Here is a 10,012-nt window from a genome sequence, read left to right as displayed (position 1 = left end):
AGAGAGAGAGAGAGAGAGAGAGAGAGAGAGAGAGAGAGAGAGAGATTTGTTCTTATATACTATACATAGAGTAGATGAACTCTATGAGCATTTTAGTTTTTATTTCTGCTTTCTACATGCAGAAAATTATAAACTAAGTCTCTGAAGACATCAAGAATAAATGTTCTTTAAATAGCAAGTTTTGTTGTTTTTATTGAATTTTCTTTTTTTGTTGTAAGCAATCCATGTCTGTTATTTATTTTAAGAAAGCAATATATCCTGTCTGAAATAGGATTTACTTTTGTTTGCTAAAAAGAGACTGGCAACTTAAGGAAACCCTCAGATCCATCATCATCACTGTGAGAGGCTGTGCTTTTTATTTAGCTTTTCCTCATTACTTAGAGAATTATTTTGTATTTGGTGTTTCAGAATACACCAACTTTTTCCAATTACCATATACACTTGTATTATTTCATTTACTTTTTATACTGTTTTTTTGCAGAAAGCTTTTTCAAATATGTCAATATAAATGTGTCTCTAAAATTATAAAGTATGCTTAGAATCTTTGGATACAATCTGTTAAGAAGATAAGAACTAATACAATTTTTATGCAAATCTAGATCTTTCTTTGCTAAACAACTTTTTAGAGCTCAATAAAGCACCAAGTGTCTTTCTATAGTTTCTATGATAATTTTTCATTTTAATTCTTATTGATTAGGAGTCAAATCTTTTTTCTGTAAAGATAGTATTATAATCTTTGTGGCAAATGGGAATGTCCACAATTACTTACTTCTGCTGTTATAAAATAAAAACAGCTACATACTATACATAAAGGTGTGTTAATGTGCACTAACAAAGCTTTTATAAAGACTGTCGGTATCCAGAATCAATTCACTTTTTTTAAAAAAACAGCAGTAGTCAAGTTGTGTCTGATACTATTTTTTAACCCCTATGTAATAGCTAATTTTATCATTGCAGCAAACTTAGAAGACGTGTTATATTAGAGAATGGTACTACAGTTTAGTAGTCATAGTGTTCTTGCCCTGAAAACACACAATTTTTTTTTGTCACTGAGTCAATGTTTGCTAAAACTAAGTCATGCATCATGCAACTTAGTCAATTTTTATCAATATAGAAGAAAGAAACTTAAATTTATTAAGATCTATTTTGTGCTTTAATATGATCTATCTTGGCAAATGCTCCATGTATCCTTGAGATAATTTTTTAATTAACATAATAATCTTGAAGTAGATATTTTAAATTTCTAAATTACGGTTGTTTCACACTTAAAATAGGTGGTGTGCTAGGATTTTTTCGTTTCACTCTACATGGGATTCCTGCTCTTGATAAGCACTCTTGCAATTTTTCTGTACTTGAGTTCCTCAGAGCCTTTCACATGGGGATCACAGAAAATTAATGCTTTTCCTTTTCTAGATATGCCTGTATCTCAAATTAAAAGTTCTGTAGAGGTTTATGTTTAATAATCCTTTCACCATAGTATAATCCAGAAATGCAGGAAATTGTGTTTAGAAAAGTAGAAAACATATTCTGGACCTTAGCATTTACAAATGGCAAAATTTCTGCTACATATAGAGAATATAAATAAGGAGATATCAAAAGTATAATTTATAAGGCACCTAGCCAGAATAGGCTAAAGTAAATGTCAGTAAAGGCATATACAGAAATAAGTGAATTGCTGGGTTTGTTAAGGGTTCTCAAAGTTCCAAACCAATAGAGAACAGATCTCAATTTCTAGAAAGAGTAAGAAAAACTTCTATTCCAAGGAAGGAAATACTTCAACTCTTTTTTTCTGATATTTAGCTTTTCCGAAAGTACATACACACAGGCTAACAATATGGTCAATATTCCAGCCACATACTCATCTCCTGGAGATTAATCCACAAGCACATTTAGTATCCATCAAAAAACAGAACACGGAAAGCAAAATTAGAACAAAACATGATTCTTAAAGATTATCTCAATTATCCCTGTTGTTCAAAGTCATCTTTTTCTTACAGATCTAACATTTGTTTTAGTGGGTAAATTGTATCTGAAAAGCTTCCTCATCTGATTTTTTTTTCCTGTCTACTGTGTCCTGATGCTGAAATAATAACTTCCAAACTCTTATAGGTTTACACTCATTTTCAAATATCCCTAGTTTTATATATTTTCTCACTGAGAGTTGAAGATTAAAGGCACAATAGTCAAGATCAAGTATTGTTAGTTGCATGCTAATGAGACATGGGCTAGATGCTTAATTATTCTGAACATTCACTGCTGTGTAAAGGATAGATACTGTATGAAGTTTTCTGCACAATTTGTGGTACATAGTAGACAGAATAGTGACTAGATCAATTATAGATATGCAGTGAGAAACTTGTTTGGGCTTTCATGCGGATGCAAGCTGGAGACTACTCTTGGCTTTCACAACTCACTCAGTCATTTGTAATCTAATGCAGTATTGAGGGAAACTCCTGCCAGCTTTTTACTGTAACAATCTGAAAGATATGGAAAGAAAATGCTCTCTGATCCTGCCTAATTCAGTATTCTTCCTATATATTTTATAATATATTTAGAGTTCTACTTTTGAGATTAAATGTCAAAAATTTATTGCCACAAATATTACTCCCTGATTTTGCCTTTAAAATAATCCTGTTATGGAAATGGTGGTTTCATGTGCCTCATTGATAAATTAAAGATGGCACAAACATAAAAGGAAGTTTGAGGGCCAGAGGATATCAAACAGACCTTCACAATATCACCTCTATTCCCCAAAAGGTTACTTTCTCTTTTGTTGAACCTTCCTTTAAACTCTATTTCTACCCTTCTCCTTCAACATAAAACACAAATTCTATTTTAGAGGCGTCTTCACAGATATTTTCAGCACCTTCTCACGTCCCAGAAGGAAAGCAAACTATTCAGTCTGTCACACAGTTACACATGCTGACATTTGGTAACTTAGTTAAATAATGGATTTTTGAAACTTTTCCAATTATGCAGAAAACAAGCAGTCCAGTAAATAAGAGGAAAAATTGCTTTTTGTATCAATGGATTTGATCACGTAAGGTGAAAATAGAATCGGCAGCAGTTGTGTTAATTAACAATTCTTAGGATGGTGAAGCCTCCCTTAGTCTGAAAGGAGATCAGGGCATTTTCCTCTGATACTTGATCAAGTGACGTTCTGTATAATGATAAAAGTGTTATTTTCCTATCAGTTCCATTTTATAATGCTAGTAAAAAGCTATCAGGTTTTACTTTTGGTATTTTTAAACCTATTTAATAGTCCCAATACTATTCTATATTAATAACATGGTTTTACTAGGAATTGAAGTTGGGCCCAGAGGAGTGCAATTTCCAGGGGCGTATTTCACGTACTTCATAAGTTATTTTATTCTTTTGGCCTCACTTTATTGGTCTTTAATATATTGGCTGTATCATATAAAAGATCAACAATACATTCTAAGTCTTCTGACAAAGACCCTCTATTTATGTTTACTATGCTCTAATTCAAGGTACCAAAAATATATTAAGGGTCCTGGTGGTTCAAACAACAATGTGAAAATTCCAAAGATACTTGGGAAAGCAACTGGCATTGCCACAGTGGAGAATAACAGTTGGAAATAGCTATTACTGTACATTTATCTTTAAATGATTTTATACTAAATCCAATGACTTATCCACATTTTTCAAATCCCCAAAGCTCTAAACTCTTAAGGACTTTTTTTTTTTTTTGGTAATTTTGATGCCAACATTCATTAGAAAGTACAGTTGACAAATGGGAGGGTGATTATAGCTTTTATCCAACTAGAGTGAATATTTATGTTTTGTTATAATGTAGTAATGTGGTTAGAGTGTGGCTAGATTGTAGTGTGTCTCATAATTAGCAGTATATGTGTCAACATAAATTAAAAATGTAATGGCTATAATAAATAGATATAAGGTATAGTATAAAGATATTAGTAGCTAAATATAGTATAAAGATATTAGTAGCTAGGTATAGTATAAAGATATTAGTAGCTAGGTATAGTATAAAGATATTGTAACAAGGTTTCATAGATGGGGTGACTTAAACTATGTATTTTCACAATTTGGGAAACCAGAAGACAAGATTCTGATTGTATCCTCAAGTGATCTTTACTCAGTGGCCTTCAGCCACAAGTCTTCGTGGGTAAATCTTTTTTTAGAAGACACCAGTAAGATTGGATTAGGGTCCACCTGTAGGGTCTCAGCTTAATTTTTGTTTTATGGGTTTTATCTCCAAAAACAATCACATTCTGAGGTGCTGAAGTTAAGAGGTTAAAATACAAATTCTGAATGGACAATTCAGCTTACACCATATACATACGTATATGGTTTGGTCAAATTTTCTTAGACATATACCATGACCAGCATCACATAAGTCCTTCTTGATTTGGTCAAATCATTGACCACATGAGATGCCTTAGTTCTGTTTTAATAAATCTTCTGTGCTGTATTTCAAAGACACCAGAACAGTCGAAACTATTTAAACAAAGTCATGGTTGTGAATATCAGTTTCACAAAGAATGAAATTTAGATTTTACTTGTGAATTCTAGTGTTTGAGATGGCTGTAGTATTTCTGCTGAAAAACCTACTGACTATACTGATGTTATTTCTCTCTAAATTATTCCAAAGGGTTATTATATAAATTCCTTTTATAAATTATTTTATCACTTGTTCTATTTGCATTTTCACTAACCTTGTGTTCAAGTTCATCAAGTCTCTCCATTGCTTCTGTAGACCCTAATTGTTTTTTAAAATCTATCCACTGAGTCAGAGTTCCTCTCAGGGTTAGTTTGCTCTAGCACTTTTACTGTGTTTTTTCCTACTCATTTTCAATTCTGTGTGGGTTTTATTAAGGACATATTTTCAACTGATAGCATTGCAGTTGTTGGAGTAATCAAGAGACCAGTGCTGGCAAAGGATAGTATACGCAAAAGTGAGTCAGGGCCATAGGCATCAAGGATCCCATTGAGTAGATTCAGAAATTTGAAATTCCGGTTGTAACAGATTTCCTGTGGGGAGAAGCAAGTGTGTTAATCAGCTTGGGATAATAGAGAGTGGCAGGTGATTTGGAGGTATCAACCTGAAGTGGGGTTGTTGGCAGATGTTTCAACCTGGACTTCAGTAGTAGATTCTTCCATCAGGAAGCTGGATAGTCTGATCTGATCCATTTACCTTGTAGCTTCTGTTATGAATGTCAGATTCAAATGAGTAGTTCTTTTTCTATGCTCTCACATCTGCTGCCCTCCTGCAAGTCACACTCCATTCTGGGTGCCTGCCCATGCCTCCCCACCCCCAGCCAATACAAAGCTGGGTCTTTGGAATGTCCATGCTGGCATGGACCCATCAACAGCTGTAAGGGCTCTGTACCACAGCTTCTCCTCCTCTTACAAATCACCCCGCCCTGTTACTAATTTAACCAATGTTCCTTTAGAGTTTTTCCTACCCCTTTTAGTAGGGTCAATGTCCCTATTGCTCATGCTGATAATAGTTTTCTATCAGTTCTTGGCTTTATTTTGCATTGATTTTTCTGTGCGTTTTTGAAGAAGGCCAGCTTAGTGTCTTTAATGCCATCCTGCCCAACATTTTGTGGTTATTTAAAAGCTAAGATTTTAACAGGCAAATGTTTCGATACTTTATGAAACAATTTAAATTTGTTTAAGTGGTGTTTTTCTTCTTAAAAGTTGAAATTACTGTTACAAACAGCCATTTGTCTTACAATTTTTAACTGATTTATAGCAAGGACATTGGAAAATTCAGATTGAAGGCTTTTAAATGTGATCAGTGATGCTTAAGATATTTCTTTTCACATGTTCTACATTTTTATTCTAGTCGGTTCTGCTTCCATATGTTCACATTGTGATGAAGATGCTCATGATTCTTCCTTAATCCTATTGCAACAGAATATATTCACTCCTTTCTAAGATTCATGATGTTAGGAATTGAGTAGGTATTTCTGTGTGATTTGCTAGAATGATGAAAAGTTTGCAGAATCAACCAGCAGTGTTATCCAGGGAAGGTGAATTTAAGGAGCATTGAATAATTTGCCAACTATCTTTTTCTTTGTCACAATAAACAGATATGCTGTAGGTGGTCTCTACATATAGACAAAATGGCATAAGCATGGTTTCAAACTCCTAAAATTTGGGGGTTGCCTGTTAGTACTAATTGATATTTTGTTGATCTGACTTCTGATAATGGAGGATTTTAGATATTGTCTCTACCTAGTGCTGTGGTTACGGACCCTTTTTAATCATGATGGATTTTCTCCAAATAAATTTTATTCCAGATTAAAATAAATTTGAATTTGGACTATTCTGGTCAGGAATGGTTTTGTTGCTTAAGGTTCTGCTCACTGCTGTGAACCTAACTCTCCTGGGATAATCTCTGTGGCTCCAGCAAGACTCAGCATAGTTAAAAAAATTGAGTTGGAAATCAGTAAGTTTTGGTTTAATCACAAAATGGATGATTCATAAACTCTATTCTTAATGTATCACAAATAGCTGAAATATTTTATTACATGCAAGAGATAATTAGTGTTGGAATCATTTCCAAATCACACCTCATACTGGTGTACACTAAGATTAGAAATGAAGGGTGAAAAATATTTAATTTAGCTTCATGCGTGTTTAAGAAATGCTATAGTAATAAATATATAATGAGATGGTACATTTCTCTCAAATGGAGTTCCTGAATTATATAGAACTGAGTATGAAGTGTTATTTTAATTAAAATCATCAAACAGAAAGTACAAATGTTAAACACTAATTTTTAAAAATTATGTTTTCCATATTATTTGCTTCCCCTATTCCTTAGTGTGAACGAAATAGCCTGGAAAGGGCTGGGCAACATTAGGAAGGGGAGGAAACTAACACTAAACATAAGCTTATCCTACTGTGAAATTATTGTGAGGCCCCATCTGCAACAGTCTGCTGTGTGATTGCTAGTGAAATGAAAAACATAATGTAGATGGAAAAAGCTCTGAAGATGTAATTTAAATGGCCAAGATAATCGAATGTCTCCATGAAAAACCAGAAGATTAGTCAGTTTGAGAAACCAGATCACCAGTTTGAGAAAATAAATGTGATGAGAAGAATGATTAAAATAGCTATGCTGGTCTTTGAGGCTCTTTCTAGCTAAGGAAATATCAAAGAAAAAGACTAAATAGTATTGGTAACTGATAATGGTATCTAACTTTATTGGATACTAACAATTCCCAATTCTGTACTGAGGATTTTAAATATACTGATTTATTCAATCCTCAAAATATTTTTATGAATCATTACTAGTATTTTCCCCATTTTACAGATATGGAACACGATGTTGACCTAGTTAACATACATAATACCATATTAAAAAAAAACTGGGCTACTTTGCAGTAACATGAATGGAGCTAAAAGGGATGATGTTAAGGGAAATAAGTCAGAAGGAGAAAGCTAAACACCAGATGGTATCACTCCTATGTGGAATACAGAGAAATCAAAGTAAGGGTCAGAAAAGGACAAGCTTAAATAGTTAACCCTGGAATACTGATATGCAAATGTAGCATCCAGGGAAGAGGGTGAGGAGGGATAAAAACAAGGAGGGAAGAGAGCACAATGTCCTATGGGTGATTGGATGGCCGGTTCACTATGGTGTCATCACCTGAGGGTGGGGAAGGATGTACTTCCAAAATACCAATAATAATGTAAGTAAGTTGGATTCATGTGATCCATTACATGAATCCATAAATTAAAGTAAAAACTGGACTAGCACCTGACTTCTTAGGGCATAGATAACACAGTTTTTCTAATTATAATATACTTAGCAATGTTGCTGAATATCTTTTATATGTATTTCTCAGTTTTAAGAACTGTTGTGTTTTATGACTAATTACATAGAAACCTAAAATTCAAATTTATTTTTAATCCTCAGAACTATGATCTATGTTGACTGCATTTATTCTTCTAGGTCCCAAGGTCAAAGAGGTGGTAATTGGAGATATGATGAACGCAACTAGTATCTTTATTTATACTTACTCAGTCTTTTAGTCAGTAATTGTTTTCTAAGCTTCGCCTAGGAACAAAGCTTTATAAATAGCTTGGATTATTTGTATTATATATATTTGGACTATATAATCATGAACTAATAGTAAACACCTTGCTCTTAATAATCTAACATTCTTTTGGAACACAGTGTCCTACGAGGGATCATAAGCTCCTTGAAGATAACAGCTATGTGGCAGTTCCATGGAGATGGTTGTAGTATTTCTCAAACACACTTGCAGAAAGTATAATTATTGGCTGAGTAATTTTGTGGTTGATTAACTCAAAATTACTATTTATTAGGCCAAGCTAGCAATTAGTTTTAATCTGTGGTCTTAGGAAAAAACTTCTGTAGACCTTTTCAAATATAAGGCAGTATGACACATGTGATGTATATTTTATTCTACAGAAAGTATTTATCTTCCTGTATTATAAATGACTGCCTGTATTTTCTAATCAAATTGCATTCTTTGACTTCTAATTTCAGTTAAAAAATATCCAGTTATCTGGATAAATTGTTGAAATAAGGGCTGAGGGTCTCATCTAGTAATCTTCTAACTGCATGGCTTTCTCAAAAGGAAGAACACATAAAATATGTGGATATCAATGGATCCATCTAAATTGAACAACTCAAACAAGAAGAATATCAGAATCCTTGAAATATGAATAGTAGGTTTCGTTTTCGACTCTACACTTACTCCTGTCTTGACAGGAAACAAGGCTAACTTCTCTCAGTCTCAGTTGTGTTATTTATAAAACTCATATGATTTTAATTACAGATTATTTTGAAACTAGAATGACACGATATGGGCAATTATGGCTATGTCAATGCATGTTAAAATAACACACACACACGCACACACACACACACACACACACACTTCTATGAGCAAGTAGTATACTTTAGAAAAAGAAGTTCTCAGCCTCCCTAGTGGTGCCAAGGGTTAGGACGCAGCACTGCAAGCTGGCTGCAGCCTCCTCAGTGCGAGTTCGATCCCCACCCCTTCCCGGAGGTGACCCACATGGCGTGGCAGACCACACCTGACCCGCCCGCTGCTTCCCTCAGCAGTGAACTTTGTCAGTGGGCTTGTTCTGTTCCCCACTCTGTCTCTGGTAAAGCCATCACCGCCCTGACATCTCTGGCTTGTACCTCAGTTCTGTACAAATAAATAAATCTTTAAAAGAGAGAAAGAAAGAGAGAGAGAAAAGAAGTTCTCAAGTACAAAAACAGAAATCTACAGTTCTATCTTTTTGAAGTGTGATCTTATATACATTTACTAATACTTTTAAATCATAGTTTCCTCAACTAGAAAAAAAGATACATTATTTATTCCATTGTACTTCACCATAAATCCTACCTGGAGAGCTAAATGAGGGCATGCATAAGAAGTTATAAACATAGTGCTTTAAATTTTGGAAGTCATACATAGTGTAGTGTTTTAAAGCTACAGCAGTGCACAATTAAACATTAACACATTCAGGTACCAAACTAAAGGAACTTGAAAAAGATTCAAAGTTTTCCTCTGCTTCAAGTTTTATTATTTATTTGGATGCTAATGACCATGAGATCAAACATTCTAATCTATAATAATTCATGATTGTTATATAGCTGTTGTTTCAGAGGAACTGTAGTTGTTTTTCCAGTTTGAGATAATAGTAAACTCTTAAAACATATACATAGCCACTACCTAAAGCAAATGTTAATTGAATGATTTCTTCTTGTATGATGAAAATCATATCTAACAAAAATATTGCTGTACTATTTATTCACATGTAGCAACTTGAGCAAAACTGAGATCAAGGCTTTGAATCCAATGTTTTTTCACTCCTTCTTAAATAGGCCAGGACATGCAAAATCTGCATATGGTTTCTCTTACACATCTTGAATGTATTTCATGTATTTTTTTTAATGTTTTCTTATGATCTATTTTCTCACCAACCTCCACATGCTTGATGGAGGTTGGAAAAAAAAGCCACTCCATATGCT

The sequence above is a fragment of the Condylura cristata genome, unplaced genomic scaffold (genome assembly GCF_000260355.1).
Source record: "Condylura cristata isolate star-nosed mole 26May11 unplaced genomic scaffold, ConCri1.0 scaffold00004, whole genome shotgun sequence".
Taxonomy (NCBI): Eukaryota; Metazoa; Chordata; class Mammalia; order Eulipotyphla; family Talpidae; genus Condylura; species Condylura cristata.
This window is presented reverse-complemented; position numbering follows the sequence as displayed.